An 18,609-nucleotide genomic window follows, 5' to 3' on the forward strand; every position below is an offset into this window, starting at 1 on the left:
CATCTTTTATGGGAAAATGACACAGGAGCCACATATACTATTGAAAAGTACAGGGCTACAATGACTCTTCATAAGATAGAAAGATCTATAATAGCTATATTTCCTGTAAGTGTGTTCCTGGCTTCTGTAATCCCTCATCTAGCCCATCTGATTTACAGGTATCTGATCAAACATATCCCAGGCAAAATCTGGCATTAGCACAGAGCAGAGCCTAAATAATCCATGTTATAAATAAGACTCCACTGAGCCATGTCTTTGACCTACAGCTACATGAATATGACATGTCCTATATTCTGGGGCTGATGCTCACATGTTTTATCACAGTGTGCACGGTGAAAGTCAATCAGAGACGGAAAATCAGCTATAATAGCTTAGATCCTAACTCTAATTACTGAAGTAGCTGTAAATGTAACAGTACTGCAAGAGAGAGAGAAAACAATTCACATACATGTGCACACACACACACACACACGTGTGCGCGCACAAAGCATTTTAACAGACCACCGGCATCTAAAGAACAGCCCTCATTCAAACTCCAACACTCTGCAATTAGTCTAATTAATGTGAAACAATGACTGGCGTGGCCACCTATCAGAACGATTGTTCTCGCCGTCAGAGGGGAATGCAAGGGGTCTGGCTTGTCGAGGGCGGCTCATTTCGGGAGATGATTGGAGTTGTCGCATCGCTGTGGGCCAATTACCTCCTGACTCCGGTCACAGCCAGTCGAAGAGATAATTAGCACGCATTTAGCCTGCCTGCTTACTGCCCATATTCTAATTAGCAACGCGTTGTCGTAATATGGAAAATGGGGTGGAGAGTTCAGATCTTGGGGAGAATTTCTTGAGAAAACTGAGAGACAACGGTCCGCTCTGGAACATAATAAATGGGATTTCTTTTTTTTTGTTACGTTTAAAAAATAAATAAATATATAGACTAAACTAAAAAAGGCTCTTGCTGAGTCTACTCTAAGCCTGTCTCTAGCAGCTTAAGGGAGCCACTTTTCTACGAGTCCTATAAACTCTCTCCTTCTCTCTTCTCTAGCTGCTGCAAATCCATCATTAATCCTTTCAATTAATTTATTCTAGCGAGCTTCTCCCAAGGTTTAGCCCAAGTGATTTAATATACGGCATTGTCACTGAGCTGCCAGTGAAATTAGAAACCACAGCCGTTGCGGCGTGGGGCAGAGGAGTTCAGCTGGTGCAGTGTTTAGCTGTCTCTGGGTGAACATCCCTGGGAAGTAACCGCCACCCTCCAAAAAAGAGAGAGAGAAAAAGACAGGCGCTCTTCACAGTTCCTCTTCCTGTGGGAGTCCAGGGACGTTGGTGGTCGGGATGTTGACCCTGCAGAGTGCTTCTGCTCTCCTCCCTAACTCCATTCTCTCAGCTCTCTCTTAATGACTTTTTACACATAATTAATTTAATTTGATCCCACAGAGACATCTCCTGTACATTGCTCGACAGCAGTAAAAAAGGAGACAGTTTTAAACTTGCAGACTGGTGTATTGCTTAATACAGAGTAAATGAGCTGAAAGGTTAAACTGAGGATTTTGGCTGGGGTCACAGGCAGCAGCACAGAATGACTGACGTGGCTTTGGCTCCCGGTAAATAGCTCAATGTAACGCTAATGGAGTTGCAGACAGAAGCTATCTGCCAATCTCGGTTAACCCTGCCTGATCCACAGCTAACCAGTGGCAGCAGCACTTCCTTTACTAAGACAACACGCACTCTGTCCATCAATCTGTCAGAGGACCGACATCACGGCTCCCCATCCTCCACTCCAGAGTACGGCATAGCTGCTCAAAGCACTGGTATCACTCAGCATAACGCCAGCCAACAACTGCACGAGCCTCCCTCCACATTGTCTACTAATTATAGAGTGTAGAATTATACTTTCACCTCAGTTACCAGTGTTGATCAGGCCTGATTATAGGGATAGATTACTGAATGGATTCTGATGCTTTAAACACACTGTGTGGAAGCAACTACATGATTGCATGTCATGCACAGATCATAACCTCAAATCATCTGCCGTGAGGAAAGTAGTGACAAAACAAAACACTAATTAGCGTCTGAAACAATAAGCCCTCGGTGATGTGTGTAAACATGCTGCGGTCTGTCACCTAACACGTTGACAAATAGTGACTCATTCTGCCCAAGCACAATGGTGGGGCTCTACATGGCTATGTGAATTTTCTCTGGGATGGAGACATGAAAAGAGAGAGCGATTGAGAGACACATAGATGGAGGAGAAAGAGAGTGGAGGATGACAGGAGCCGGAATGCTTGGAGAGGCTGTCTAACAAGGTGCTGAGGAGGGAAACCCTGGGGAGGCTGTGCTCCCGTACCCCACAAGATTAGACAGCGGCAGTCAAGCAGGACACGGGAGCAATACAAAGGGACAAGGGGGAGAGAGAGGTCCCTGAAAACAAGTCCGTCTGCATGTCAGCCGAATTCTCTTTATCTCCCTCCCTCTCTCTCACACACACTTTTTTTCCCCCCATCTAAACATCTCTTTATGTCAAAACAAATTGGCCAAGCTTCAAATCTTTTTCTCTCTTTTGGCCTACTAAAAGGCCAACAGAGAATTAATATATGAGAGGAGTGGTGAAAAGAACAACAGATAAGATAGCAGAGAGACAGACAGACAAAGAGAAGGAGAGAGAGAGAAAGAGAGAGAACTGGGTTGTTTCAGTTGATTTCACTTGAATGCCATGGTTTGTGGAGCGGTACCAGCGTGAGCAGTGATAAGTGTAATTGCCCTAATACAAGCAGTGCCTTCTGTAGCTATAACGGTAAAAGCTCTAACACATGTGCTAGTAAAAGGAGATCATTGCATTGTTATTCACGTTCGAGCAGCGCTATGTTTAGCAGGACAAGCACATGTGAGGATTTGTTTATGTGTATCAAACAGTAGCGATGTTAGTAGCGACGGAACTATAATGTTAGGAGTCATATCGGCAACTGTCTCTACAGCAGGAATCTCCTTATTTCTCTTAAGTCTTCCAGCAGGTCCACACAGAGGCACTCCCACCACACTACATACACACTGCATACACTGTAGCGGCTCCAGGGCCCAGCTGAGCCGGTGACTGCACTGAGTGGGGAAAATAGGACAGACAGAGACTATGTGGCCCACAAAAAGCATGAGCATAACACAGCTGACCGTTAAGCCCCATCCTGTAAGTCAGTTAGCAATGTAAGTCAAGCTTTCACTGCTTATCTCTTTATTCCACTCAAAACCCAGACTACAGCAATGAAGAACCACTACTATTAAAGGATATTTGGAACAAAAAGCAGTTGTTAGAAGTGATTATCTTGCAAATACAAAAAGTCTTCATCAGCAACAGTGAAACAATTCACTACTGTTTTGCATATATTTTTTGACTAATATTTAGCCAGCTACCAGGTAATAAACAGAATAAAGTACAGCCACAAAAAAGGATACACATGCTGGCTAATATTATAATGAAAAAGGACATGGTTGTTCTAGGGCTGAATTTACAAATGTGTCAATAATAAGTATCTTAAAGAAGTTGAAGGGTGATTTGCTATGAGTGGGACATGAGATTTGATGTTAACGGGTTACAGTCTGTTCAGCATTAGACGTGTTTCATCAGGAAATCAGGCCTTTTATGAGGCGCCGTGAGAGCGCCTGTTGTCAGAGTGGTGTGTTTAAGGGACACTCACTCTGACCTCACTCTTCCTTTGGTCCTTCTCTCCCTCAAAGCCATTAAGCTCCGATTTCGGTCACCTTACATAGGGAGACATTGCCCTTGAAGAATACATTGAGTCCTTAAGCAAATGTAGCTGTGCTTGTTAGCGTGCCTTGGACAGATCAGCAATCTTTCAGCAGACAGACACACAGAGCTCATTAGCACACAATCAGTCTCTTCCCCATTTATGCACACAGAACTACAACATGTACTTCAGCGTCACGATATGTGACTGCTGTTTACTCCAGTTTAGCACTTTAAAGATATGAGTCAAGTATTATATAAGTAGTGTCTCAGATATATATATGTGTGTGTGTGTGTGTGTGTGTGTGTGAGAGAGAGAGAGAGAGAGAATAAGGATGCGAATTAGTGCAGTTAGTGATATAGTCTTGTTGTTAATGAAAATGCCTTTGTCGTGCTGGTCACAGAGGGTGCATGTGTTGTGTTTCCGAGAGACTGTGTGTTGTCTAGTTAATGAGATTGTAGGGGGTTACTGTATCAGGCTGTAGCGTTGGCTACAGTAATGGTATTTGACCAAGACTTGACCAAGGTAAAGCAAAACCTCTTTCACCTCAAACCTGACACAATCTGTCAGGATGAAATGTTTTTTTTTTTTTTGCAAACTAAAACACAGTTACATGCAAAACATAAGACACACTATCTAAAGGAAATTCACTGGTGTGTTTCTTTTAGGGTTGGCGACATATCCAACCCATGTTACTGCTGACTAACATCTGGATCTAATGTCTCTTGCACAGTGAGAGAAATCCCTTCTTTAGTTTGTCTCTTGTGTTCTCTGTCTTTCTCTCTCTCTCAGTGTGTGTGTCTGTGTGTGTGGGTGTGTGTGTGTGCGCATGCATGAGCATGCACGCTTGTGCCTCAGCTCCAGGGATCTTTGCAGGCTTCTCCATGGGGAAGCTGGGAGATGCTCCTAATCATCTTTGGAGATTATGGGACAGACAGAAGAAGATGAGGATCTTCAGATTCGCTCATTCAGGGGAAACACAGATTTAAGACAGGCCATACAGACAGGCCTAATGCCAGTTTCTCTGTCTTAACTGTTCTCTGGACAAACACCCGCAATTCTGCATTCATTACCCTAAAACACACACACACACATACACACACACACACTTCACAAACAGATCACAGCCAGAAAACTGTGCACAAATTAGCTTCAGGAGAAACACAGCCCAAGAAACTGTAAGCTATAGATCGAGTGGTTGTGGCGTGTTTCTCCGAAGCTACATAGTTACAGAGCAGATTGCTCTCTGCCATATGAATATATTTCATCTCAAGCACTGAGGAGCAATGGGGAGATCAGCAGAATGGGCAGAAATAATAGAATATTCATCCCTCTAATCCATATGCAATTCTCCTGTGTCGCCATTTCCCCCATCATGTTTTTTTTTTCTTTCCCCTTTCTTTTTCCCTCCCTCTCTCATCTTAGCAATGCATATGAGCTTTGCCTGTTTCTCTGAGTGAAATGAGTCTCTTCTCTCCTCTTTCTCCTGTTAAATAAACACACACATACAAACACACACACACACACAGCATCACTGCAGGGCTCAGGTGGGCACCATTAAAAGAAATGGACATCAGAAACAGGGTCAGCTATTGTCCAGGCCCTACAAAACCTGCTGCCCTGAGACAGACTTCAATTTCTGATGGATCTGATGTAAACACAACATAGCAGCAAATGAATCATTACAGATTAAGCAATCAGGGAATCTACATGTAACAACCATTCTCTTTCTTTATGAAGTCTAAATAACTATTTATGGGACTTGCTGTGCTGTAGTGAGCAGTCTAGTCTAAATTTGTGACAGTAAAGTGAGTGTGTGAGGTATGAATGCCTTCTGGGTTAAACCTGGCACATGCCACTCAACCTCAGCAAATTTTCCAATTATTCAGGAAATATTAATGAAACCTGTGTACCGATTTCATTTTATGGCATGACATGTGGATGCAGGAAACCGTAATGTTTCACTGTAACGCTGAATTGATAGCAGGTGTGTGTTCTTAAATGAATAATCATACGTATTTGCTTTTGAATTTTAGAATGGAGGAGATTATAATACCACATTTTAGTATGCACCACATTATTGTTTCAGACTCTTTTTGAAACAGCCTACTCCAGGCAAGACTACAAATGGGACATTACCATCTAAATCCCCCTACTTCTTCTGTATGTAAGACAGCAAAAAAGAGGTCAGTTTCTCTCTTTCTCTCTCCCTCCTCCTGAAAAGGTAAAGCTTGTTTTCCTCTCTCTCTCTCTCTCTCTCTCTCTGTCTTTCCACCTATCTATCTAACTAACTATTTCTCCCATCATCCTCAGATTAAAGGGTAAATGAATAAAGCCATTACAGCTGTATGCGTATGGGCCTTTCAAGCACGCAGTGACAAATACGGATACATTTCAGGCCCCAACCGAAGCCGCCAAGGAATAATTTTGAAGATTTCATCAAGAGTTCTAATTATGTTCCTGTCAAGTCCAGAACGTGGCAATCCATAACTGGGGAGCACACATAGAGGATGTGGCGTAGAGACTGTAATTTATGCCCACTGAAAGAGATCGGGGGCTTTTGCATTCGTGCACAACACTGCCTGACTAACAAGGACCTGAGCGAAGACAGAGACAACAGAGCTAGTGGATGACAGTAAACAGGAATCTTAGCTGTGAAATGAGTGTGTATCCATTTATATATAATTATACAAAGTTTATAACATGCTGTATACTGCATAAGCCCAAGAAACACTAATGGTTAAACAAACACATTTGTGAAAAGGTTGAACACCAAAGTACTATATATTATCATTTACTTGGACAAAGACTTTGACTTAGTATCACCCTACGATAAACTCTCGGAGCCTCAAACAAAGCAAAGACTGACATTAAACCAAGTCTAAGATCTGTGTTGTACACTGTGTGCATGAGTGTGTGTGTGTGTGTGTGCATGTTTGGTGATGCGGAGCTAATTATGAAGAAGACAGAGGGGCTCTGACTGATGATAAAAAAGAACAGGCAAATGGAGGGAAGGAGCTGCTGACAGCCCACGGCACATGAGTCACTATTCAGGGCGATCGCCGGGCAACAGCGACAACGGCCGCTCGCCACGACAACAGGACACACAGAACACAGACAGGTTAGTGCAGAAAACATCCTGGCATGATACGAGGGAGGGGTAGGTATGAGAGGGCACAGAGGGAAGGAAATGGAGAGGACAACGAAAGGAGAGAAGAGAGGAGAGGGAGGGCCCAGGACTTCTGAAGGTCTGTGTCTCCTGCTCCTCAACTTCACCTAATGAGATTTGCGTTGATTAATGGTGTCAATTAGACGGAGAAGAATGGAGAGGGAGTGTGCGTTATTGTCGGCTTTGACGGGTGCACAGATAGTTATTTTTACGAGGGATTGACATCCCCCTACCTGCCGAAGGAGAAGACCCCTCCCCTTTTACTCTCCCTTCCCTAGATGAATGAAATGTCCATCCAAAATCAGGCTGTTTTACATTTTACGTGTAAAGACAAAAGGACACACACAGACTCTGATCTCTCTCTCTCTCTCTGTTTATGGGTGAGAGCTTGTGTGTGTGTGTATATATGTGTGTGAGAGAGACCGAAAGAGGGAAAGTGTGTGTGTGCATTCAGCAGTATGAGTGCAAAAGAGACTGTACCGTCCCAAGCTTCAGGTATTTCCTGTAGATGATGAGAGTAATCAGCCCTTAGAGTATGATGTGTGTGCGTGCGTGTGTGTGTGTGTGTGTTTGTGCATGAAGGCACTGCTGGGAGGCCCATCCATTTTTTCTGGCCAATGACATGTGCAGCGTCAGGGGACCCCATTAGAGGAAAGGGGCAGAGCGGCACGTCTAACCCCTACACTTCGCCCCCCAAAAGGAGGAGTGGGGATTACCCGGCCTCTCCGCCACGATGGATGAGCCTCTATTGGAGCAGAGACTTCAGGCCTGGCCATAAATCTGAAGAAGACCCTAATGTGGGGTCGGGGGCTAGGGGGTAGGGAATTGGGAGGATGGGGGTGACGACTCTTGCCTCTTTAGTTGGCTTTCTGCCCTTCCAGTAACTTCCAGTCACCCTGACACCCCTTCCACTGATTGTTCAGATACTCACACACACACACATGCACACACACACACACATACACACTCACAAACACTGCATGTGGCCTAATAACAAATAAACATGAATAGTGTATCATAGTTTTATCAGGATGTTCAAGGATCAAAGAGTTTGGTACAGTTTGATGAGTTTAGAGATACATACTCTCCAGTAGCCTCCTTCTGTGTGGCATTCCCTCTGAAAGCCCCTCTGTTTCACACCACTTTAACCTCAGTGACATTGAGAGCCCCCTCCACACACACACACACACACATAAACACAGAGGATAAGGCTGTCAGACACAGTCAGGAGGAAGAAGGAGATGAAGTCTTTTGTTTTGATATTCCAAATTGAACCACAAACAGAATTTATCACCAGGCTGTTTCACAGATTTAATAAAGAAAGGTAAACACATAGTAGAGCAGACCCACTGCATTGATTGAATTGGATCATTTGTCAGGGGTAGAAATATCTGTGGTGACCACAGTGATATCAGCCCTGTTGAGGCCACTCAGCTAAAGATGCAAATCTCTCGAAAGCTGCTCCTCTCACACCTCCTCTCTCCTCTCCACACACCCCTATGAATCTCAAAAGGCACAATATAGCTACATGTGTAAGTACATAATCAGCACTGTCAGTTTACCTTTTCTTTTTTTTTTCTTTGGGTAATATTTGTTACAGACACACATACAACGCTGTCCATCTCCGTAATGTGTGTGTGTGAGTGTGTGTTTGTAGAGAACTCATTCTCTGCCATCCATGACCATCCATCCCTACCTCACCCCCCTCCCCTGCTCCCTCTGTTCCATGGCGCTCACTCAACCACAACTAAGCCTCAGTTGGGCCACAATAAGAGCGCTTACAGTGATCATTTCCTTTCACACGCCATGATGGTTTTAAAAGGTGCCAAGATCATGAACTTCCCTCCTTCTCTGTTGCTTGACATCCTTCTATCCCCTTGTACAAAAGCAGCCGTGCCAGCCAGAAATCACTCGTCAACCTGACCAAACATAAGCAACCGTTATGCAAAAGGACGATCACTGCTTCACTGCCGGCGACCACAGATCCCACTCCCAAGCACTATGACTTATAACAAATTTACTGTAAAAGAAAAGCCGTACTACGTTCATTGTGGTTTTGTAATATGTAATATCACCTCAGTGTGTGACATACTTATATAAATATACATATTATATATATATATAAAATTTTCATAACTGCAAGGCAAGAGAGGTAACTCCAGCTGAGGCAAAGTGAAGGAGCGAAGGAGACACATGCCGTGCCCCAATTAATTCACAGCACAACATTATGCTTCCATATTCTCCCCTTTTATGAAACGGTCAGTAAAATAAACACTGCCGGATAGCATATATAAATATACATCAGAAATTAATAAAGCCGTTCATACAGCCAGTCCTCCCCCTCGTCTACTCTTCATGCTGATGAAAAGAGCCACTTATCCACATTGAGGTCAGCGCAGGTAGGGTTGGGAGCAGCCTTCCCTGAGGTTAGCAGGTACAAAGTCAGTCTTACATAATCTGAGCCCAGGATCTCCGCTCACACTCTGATGATCCAATTAAAGGGAGGATCCCTTGCAATCAGGCAGCGGGAGTGGCAGCTAGCGCACATCTAGGCGGCAGCATCAATTTCTTAAGTGCTTTTAAAGGATTACAGGCGTGAGGCCCGGTCCCGGGACGGCAGGTCCTCTCCTGCTCCTCCATGCAACATTACTGTAATTGGGAGCAGAATTAGAGTTACTCTTTGCCATGGGAGGAGTTTTGTGTAAGGCTTCTGCATTTCTTACATGTTTGTTTTCTGTTTTTTGGGAGGGTTTTTTGTTTTTTTTTTACTTGTAAATTTTGATTTGTCTTCACAGGAGTCAAAGGGAAAGATCATTTTTAAGAGAATTTTCCTAAAATCCTGACAGGATGTAACGATGGCCATCATTGTTGCTGAAGATGTGTAAAGTTAATTAACTTATTAACTTAACTTTGTTATGTCAACAATAAGTGATATTATTATTTGGACATTTGGACACTGCCTCTGTAAAAAAAAAAGGAAAAAAAAGCCTTAGAAGTTAGACTTGATGGTAAAAGTGCAAACTCTCTCACGTCGATGCAGCAGGAAGATGTTCCCCCACCGAGAAACAAATGACGACAGGACACACAGAGTACTCTCAATATGTAATTTACAATGAGAAGGCAGAATAAACCAATTCATAAACCCATCCATTATGACAGTCTAAGGGAAAAAAAGAAAAACAATTCAGAACTTCTCAATACAAATGCCTGTTCAGGGCATTACAGTGAATGCTGTATTGATGGCATTAGACTTCATTTTAAATGCTACAATAGTTCACAAGCAGTGCATAATTATAAAAATGTCAATTTGACATATTCTCCAAAAAGCCAATAAGGCTTATCTAAACAGTGAAATTGCCACTTCAGATGAAGTCGTTTTCAGCAGCTCAAAAAAGGCACAGTCTCGAGAAGAGTCAAAAATGTGTGCATTACGACGCTAATCTCTCCGCTAATCTCCCTGGCTGATAATGTCCAGACACCTGACTCCACCAAGTGCGTCTTATCTGCTGTGTTACGGGGCTGCACACGCACCACAAAAGGGAACTTGTTTGAATATGACAAAGAGCAGAAAATGGCTATCTGCCTGTACTTAAATAAATAGTGAGATTAGGGAGAAGCTGATAGAGGCAGGGACCCTTCACTCCTGCCACGGGCCGTTCATATCAAATCGGCAAACACAACTACCATTTGTTATAAAAGCACATTATCTTCAATAAACCATTTAGGGAGACTGATATTTATGCCCCGTCAAAAGAATTTCCGTGGCTTTTTAGCTTTAATTATCGACGGATCTCATACATATACAGAGAGATAACAAAAATCCTTTATTTCTGCATTGTTCTGCCGTGGCAATTAGAATAGAGAGCCTGAGGCTATTCATGCTGTGGCCCAGGTAGAAAGTCAGCTTCGCACAGCTAACCCATGACCAGTGCTGCAGTTTTTAATTGAGGTCCTATTGCCTTCAGCATAACATTTACTGCAACTGAAGCTCGCTTGAATTAGACAGAAAACACAGAGGAGGAACCCATTACTGCACAAAGGAGGGTACAGTATCTGGAGATTAGAAAAAGACCAAATTACAGTAGACTTCACGGTTAAATCCATGGTTATGAGCTATCCTACAAGGTACAAACTACTGGTGTTCCATGAGATCAATATTCAGAGACAATATTTTCACTTAAACGCATGATTACTGTGGTGGGCAGTGCATGCTGTTATTTTTAACAACCCACTCATTCTGTCAAGAGCCGAGGACATGAGTGAATGAGCCCCAGCAAAGGTGCCATTAATTACAAAACAGCATAAAATTTACATGCACATACACAGTAAAACAATTATATACCATACCATCAATTATTTATAAAGAACAACATAAAGCCTGCACTCTCTGCATGCAAGTGCATATGGTTTGGTGATGCAATGAATCCTGCTGCGTAGCCCACACAGAATAAAGTAAGACTGTAGGTGTTATCTACAACAGGCCCGAAGGAAAACCTCTGCGAGAGCTCAGTAAAATAAACGAGATGTCATAAGTTTTGGTTGGCAATAGTGGCAAGCTTTAGTGTTCAGTGGTAAGGTAATCAACATTCTAACTACCTATCATCCTATGTGCCATGTAAATAAACTTCTAATAACTGAATCAAAACAAAATAAAGGTGAGGAAAAAAATGTTTTGTAAAGCTCTGGAAATTCTTAGAGCATAAAAAGTAAGACTAAATGAACCTTCAAAACGTCATCTCTGGGGAATTGTCGGAGAAAAAAACAGGCCAAATAAGATTTTTAAGTGCTGCAATTATTGACGAGAACTGTATGGCCTTCTTGTTCTTTTTTTTTTCCCTTTCTCTCTGTGATCGCAAAGGGGAAAAAGGCGGCGAGCCCCTGGAGACATCAGCAGCTGTCAGCTCCTTTAACAGCTGCGATGAGGTAGTTTACAGAGGGGCATTCAGCCCTTTCCCAGCCCTCAGTTAACAGGGCTTTTTAAAGGAGCCCAAACAAGAGCACACACTCATACATTAATCAGGCTTCAGCCACGCTCACGAACTCGCCGCAATACATCAATTACCATGCTTTTTAAACAAATTCCGCCTCGACGACACACACCTGATTAGGACGCGGACTAAAAGCGTAGTGGCTAAGAGTAAAAGTCTATTAATACAGCCCTCGCCAGAACTATTGTCTGAGGGTCCACACAAACAAATTCTGGCTTTGCATTACAATTAACATGGGGAGAGAGAGAGAGAGAGAGAGGAAAGAGAGAGAGAGAGAGAGAGAGAGAGCAAGAGAGCGAGACAGGGGGAAGAAATCCTCGTAACGACTTCCAGCTTGCTAATTTCACAAGCTAATAATAAAAAAGGACATTGCTATGCAAGAGCTGCCCCTCTCCTTCCCAGCACGCGTGCGGCTCACCAGAGGCCGGCTGCCATTGTTCACATGAAAGACAATTAGACCCAGGAACATCAAACCCAAAAATGACAATCTGCTAACCAACCCAGGGTACTGAAGGCATTCTTTCCTCCATTTTCTGGACTGATAGACAACAATCCTCTGAAGACCCCCTTTTCAGAGAGAGGAAGAAAAGCAAAGCCAGAGGAAGAAAAAAAAATGCTCCTGCTCGCTGATTTATGCATCTCTATTCAGAATTTATTAACCTGACTGCTGCCAATTGAAGCTCTGCCACTTTTATAGCCCCAAGCTTCACATTCTACACACGTCTGAGGAGATGCACCAATAATGGCAGTCACGTATTTCCATATAAAAAAAATGAAAAAGAATAAGACAGGCAAGACAGTAGGGAGTTGCCAAAATGGTAGTGGGAGCATGTCAGTGCTCAGTGTGTGTCTTTGTGTGTGTGTATGAGAGAGAGAGAGAGAAAGAGGGGGAGGGAGAGAGAAAGGGATAGAGAGAGTGGATGTCGCAACAAGTCCCCTGATTCCTCTCTGGTGTGTCCCATTCTGTTTTCACGATGAGGGTTGGGTTACAAAAGCTTTCATGCGAAAGACACCAGTCAAACCCAATCATACCAAGGGGCTTCCCTCCCTCCCTACACCAGCGAAGCTGCTGCACACACCACACAGGAGTTCGTATGAAACCAAACGACTACCTCCACAAAATAAAAAGCTCACGTTAAAACCTGCACTAGCTCCATCACCACTGTAGCAGCTCTGACACTGACTGACATTTGTCCATTGGATTTCATAAAGTAGTTTGGAAAACAACATCTGATATGAAGAGGACAGTTTTTTTAAGACTTTTTTTGTGCGTGTGTGTGTGTGTATGTGTCTACAGTTAAGGACCACCACAGAAGCAGGAGCAGGCCCTGTGGCAGGCTCGGTGTGGGTCCAGGAATAGAGCCGATCGATGGCTCTGACTGAGAGGATGCACATTCTCCTGGGTGGAGATCATTCTGTTTTCTGAGTGGCGGTGAGATTCGATCTCTATCTGCTGTGAATGGACTGAAACCGGATGCCTGGGGAGGGAGCTGTGAGCGCTAGGCTAATGTATGAGACAATGTGGTAGAGAACAGACACAAAGGTGAAGAGATGTAACGGGCAGCTTAAAATACTTCCTCTTTCAGACCAAACCTGAAGAGTACATGTGGCATTATTGTGTATATTTAGGCATAACTGTAAACAGTGAATTACCTCTTCTCAAAAGAAAGCTGGTTAATTTGTGTCTTATGTATTCCATTAGTCAGACATTTCTGTAATCACTTTCAAGGATTTCTGTGTAAATGCTTGCAATTTGAAAAAACCTTAACAGTCACTGAGTATGTGGTAACTTCAGAAACACAGCTACCTCTAGATGTTAATATTACAGCCTCTGAGAAAACACACTGCACAGTCCTTTGGAGTGGATAGGGGTTAGGGGGAAAAGTTCACGGAAATCCCTCTTTCCCCTTCTCATTCAACCTTATGACTTATTCATTCACTTCCGGAGGGTCTCGACAGCCATGTAGCACTGCCGTTGTTTTTCTTTTTTTTTTTTTTTCCTGGGAGCCAATCAAGGATGGCTCAGGGTGGAAAACACGCTATTGATCAGCGGGTCCAGTCGATGGCCCTCAGGAAGCCCAACGGCCCATTAGAGTGGCAGTCAATGGGCAAGCCGCGCGCATGGTAACTTAAGTACAGCCTCAGTCCCACATCGACGAGAACATAATCCCCCTGTAAGTGCCGCCACGATATCGCCCTGTGCTTTCTCCATCCCTTCCCATAGCATCGTGTCAGGGCTTTGGAGCAGAAACGGGAGCAGGGAGGATATGAGGAGAGTCGAGCCTCCTGGATCGCTCTGATGCTTATAAAGCTGCGTATCACCATTAATCACTGGTGTTCTAACTAACTACGGCTTGTCGTGCCATGTAAAGGATATACAGCCACCCTACACCATGGCATTACATATGCGCCAATGTTACATTGGCATTGATCAATTAGAGTTAACGGTAAGGATCTTACAGAGTGGGTCTCCTTATTTCAATAGTAGATCCTTCTCTTCTGTTTTCAGCTTTACACATAAAGCAAAAAATGCATTCCACAGTTACTGTGTGTTTGATAAGTCAGCAAAACTCCATCAGCAAATGACTTATTTCTAAAGAACATAAATAGCACGACATGGTAAATGTAAACAGGGGGCAGAAGCGCTGGGTGGTGCTTGTAAGCGCTGAGGAGATGCAGCCAATCTCTGCTGTTTGGAGTGAAGATCTAACTGGGATCATAGTAGTATGAAGTTTCAGAACACTGTCCAGTGATCGTAGTAGTGTGGAGCAGCTCTGACTAACGGTCGTTGCAGTGTGGAGACGCTCCGGTTAGTATCTGCCGTAACGAACTTCAGTAACAACTGCAGATCTAATAAGTGTCTGCAGCAATAGTCAAAGTGAACCTTTTTATCCATCCCTAAAACCCGAAAACTTTACGCCTATGGAAAATTGTAGGTGACAAGTCAACAGACAATATGGAAAAGAGAAATCTGAAATGTCTCAGACATCGGTGTTTTAAAAGTATGGCATTATTAAAACTACACTACCACATAAACTGCAACAAACCTATAACCGCTTTAAGCCAACAAGGCAATCGTCTGTTGAATTAACCACGACCGCTAGCATACCCAAAGTGATTAACAGTTGTTAATACTACTGGTTAGCAAGCGCTAACCAAATAGCTGTCCAACACTTGTTCACTACAAAGACGGAAAAATCTAAACGCTGGAATTCATATTCATTAACCATTTACCCGTTGTAGCCCTTTTCATTAAATTACGTCGAGGTTAGGGTTAAATTACATTTAATTTAATTATTTAGACTGCCTCAGTTATGTCACATACCTTGGTCGACGAGGTGAGGTACTAATTTCGTAAACGGAAAACGCTCGTGCTGTATTAAATTTTGAACTCGCATTAAACTGCGCGAGCCACTAAATCCTATGCTTTGGAGTGCAGAAATGAAGGAAGTCTTAGTATGTTTCGTTACAACAAGGAACAATAATACGCATCGACTTGGTAGGTTAAAATGTGTAGCCTACGCCAAGTCATCAGATTTATCACAGATTTCCGTACAGTAGTTGGAAAATTTTAAGACGACAGAAGATGGTGATGCACCATTCATTTCATTAACTTTGATTTTGGTACTTTAAATGTACCAAGGGGATGTCCCTTAACACCATAATAGCAATACAGTAGTATGATTTTACTTTTTTTTTGCAAGAGCTGTGTGCTTCACTTTGTTCAATGTGCTGTTTTACCACGATCACACAGTAGTGTTACTGCGACTTAAACATGATATAAACAGAAATACTACATATGTGCATTAGAATAGTATAGTATTACGCTGTTAAAAATACTGTGGTACACAGAGTCTTCGAAGGGTTTTTCCATTTAAACGGCATGGCGTTATTGTGTTATAATAGTATATGTCTAGTGTGTGGAAGTAGTCAAGAAAAGCTCTGAATAGCACACACATAGTGAAACAGAGAGGGCCTAGCAGGCATTAGCCAGAGGAAGAGCGGCTGGTGGTTAGCTTGGTCCTGAGCTGCACGCATGCTAATTAGCGCTGAGCTGAGGAATGAGCGTGCATTAGCAATGCGACTAATCAATGGGAAAAATCACTGAACAAACTCCTATAAAGCCATTTATTTTTAGTCAGTTGTAACCTCCGTTCCCAGCACTCATTAGCAGCTTTGTCTTGGAGGACTGCAGAGTTCTGGAGAAAAGAGAGGAACGACAAGAAACGGCCTTGCATCACGAGAAGCAATCCTATTACAACGCAGGCCAACGGAACCATGCTTTCACACAGCATACGAATCAATTAGAGGATAAAAAAGATGAACAGGGCATAGGGATGTCCTACTTTACAGAACTGCTCATGTACTCCAACCACTACACTGAATAAGGGGGAGAGAGGGAGAGAGAGAGGCTTTGGAAAGTTAAGCTCAGTAATCACCGTGACCAACACTAGCTGGAGTGGTGATGAGTCTAAACCCATAATACATGTGTTGTAAGAGGTAGGGTAGCACAGTCTTTTGGAAATGGAGCATTTTGTGTTAATTTAGCGAAAAGAGACTGCACAGTGGCATTAACATTAGTACCAGTGCCACTGCATTCCTTTATACCACTACTACTACTACTACCACTACTCTCTCTCTCTCTCTCTGTCTCTTTTCACTCTCAGTCTCTCTCTCTCTCTCTCTCTGCTGCCCTCTCTTATCTGCTGTCCTTCTGGGACTTGCAGAGATTAACTAAAGTAAACTTGGCTTTTACTTATCGTATTGTGCTCAGGAAACCCTGTAAGGAATAGGGGATAAAAGAATTCTGATGCAAATGCTGAACTGGGAGGCCTCCGCACTGTATGGCTCTGTGAGGCACTCGCCGGCAGAGGGAATAGATGTTTGTTTGGGATTTTAACAGTGCATGCCGGGCTCACACTTACTCCCCGAACCACCATTTAGCAGTTGGACTTGAAAGAGAGAAGCGTGTGCTATGCACTACTAGGGTTTTTTTTTTTTTTTTTGTTAACAATGCAATTCTGCCATTCCTTCCCAATTTCACAGATTCTAGAAAAGGCGAAACAACCATAAGGAAAGCGGCTTAATCCTATGGAGGCTGGAACTACAGCAAAATGCTGTAATACGCTATTAAATGCTTAATCCCGGCCAGGGCTAAGGGGTCATTCTCCGTGGAAGATAGAGAAGGCGATCAATGGCTTCACACAGCACTGCTCTTTCCCACACGCTCACACACACATACATACACTGCAAATGGTCAGCACAACAATCTTTGACTCCAGCAAAAAAAAAAAAAGAAAAGAAACAACAACAACAAAAAAACAAAACCCAAAACATGACGGCAACTGTGTGCCATGAACCTAAAAAGATGAACAACTTAGTTGGCAGATAGAGAGAACAAGACAAATTCCAGGCACTTTCACCAAGTTTCCATCGCTGCAACTTGACATGGCAATCCATATTAAAGCGCCTAAGCTTAGAGAATAGCCATTTACTGTCTACTGCAGTTAGTGGCTGCCCACCAGGTCTGACCATAGAGATTCAGCAGAAAAGCTTGACTGAGAGCTTTCCTACAGAATCATTAATGATCTTTGTTCACTGATTGCCACATGCAGTTGCCACTCAAGATCAGTGCACTAAGAAACTACATTACGGTAGATAAAAAGAGACTGAAATGGTTGTTAATTGATGGAAAGAGGGTTGAATATAAGGATTGAGACATCTGAGGAATGAACATTTGATTGAAACAACACATAAATACATGGATGGATGGATGGTTATCACCCTCTGACTAAAAAAAGTCAACAATCTTCGGTAATGCAAATGGTAAACATAGAAGTCATAGTGAAAGGAGACAAAAGCTGATGTGTGTGTGGTTGGAAGAGTGTGTGTGTGTGTGTGTGTGTGTGTGTGTGAGTGTGGTGGGGGAGTTGAGTTACTTAGAAAGGAAAATAAAGCCCCCCCTCCAGCACACAGGCCCCTCATTGGTGATTAATCAGCCGGCACACTGCCTGATGCACATTAACCAGATAATTAATAATTTCTTAGGGGATGCCAGCTTGGCAAGTGTTTTATCAACCTGCTCGGAGAGGGAGGATGGGATAGAGGGAGGGGAAAAGAAAGGAAAGGAAGGGGGGAGGGGCCCGTTGTGGCTCTCAGCCTGACAGAGGCATGCGTGGGGGTTGGGGGGAGGGGCATGGAGAACCCTGGGATCATCATTATCATCTGACATGAATATTCATTAGGATTTGAACCCACAACCCACTGGTAATGAGTCCAGAGCCTAGCAGTCTAATCCTCACCTATGGGTACCTGAGATGCCTCACCTGCACCGCAATGTCAACCAGGGGCAGCGGCAGGTCCCACCTACCCCCCAGGTCTCAGGCAGGCAGCCTCCGCCATACCTTCTCTCAAGTCCATGGTGCTATCTCAACACTGTATGCTCCTAGTAATTGAATTGCAAAATCTTACTTTGAGGCAATCAAGAGTGAAACTGCCCTTAGGGAGTTCAGGTACGAAACGTTTAGTTTAGAGCTCTGCCTTTTTTTTTTTTTTCTCCCCAAAGAATATCATCAAATTGTATGTTCTTATATTACCAGATCTGAGACTCCTCGATATGCTCTTCATCAAGGTTATCGGTCGAAATCACCCATAATAGTGTCAATACACTGTTCACTCATCTAATTCAAATAAATAATAACAGCTGGAGATAACAA

The sequence above is a fragment of the Chanos chanos genome, chromosome 1 (assembly GCF_902362185.1).
Source record: "Chanos chanos chromosome 1, fChaCha1.1, whole genome shotgun sequence".
Lineage (NCBI taxonomy): Eukaryota > Metazoa > Chordata > Actinopteri > Gonorynchiformes > Chanidae > Chanos > Chanos chanos.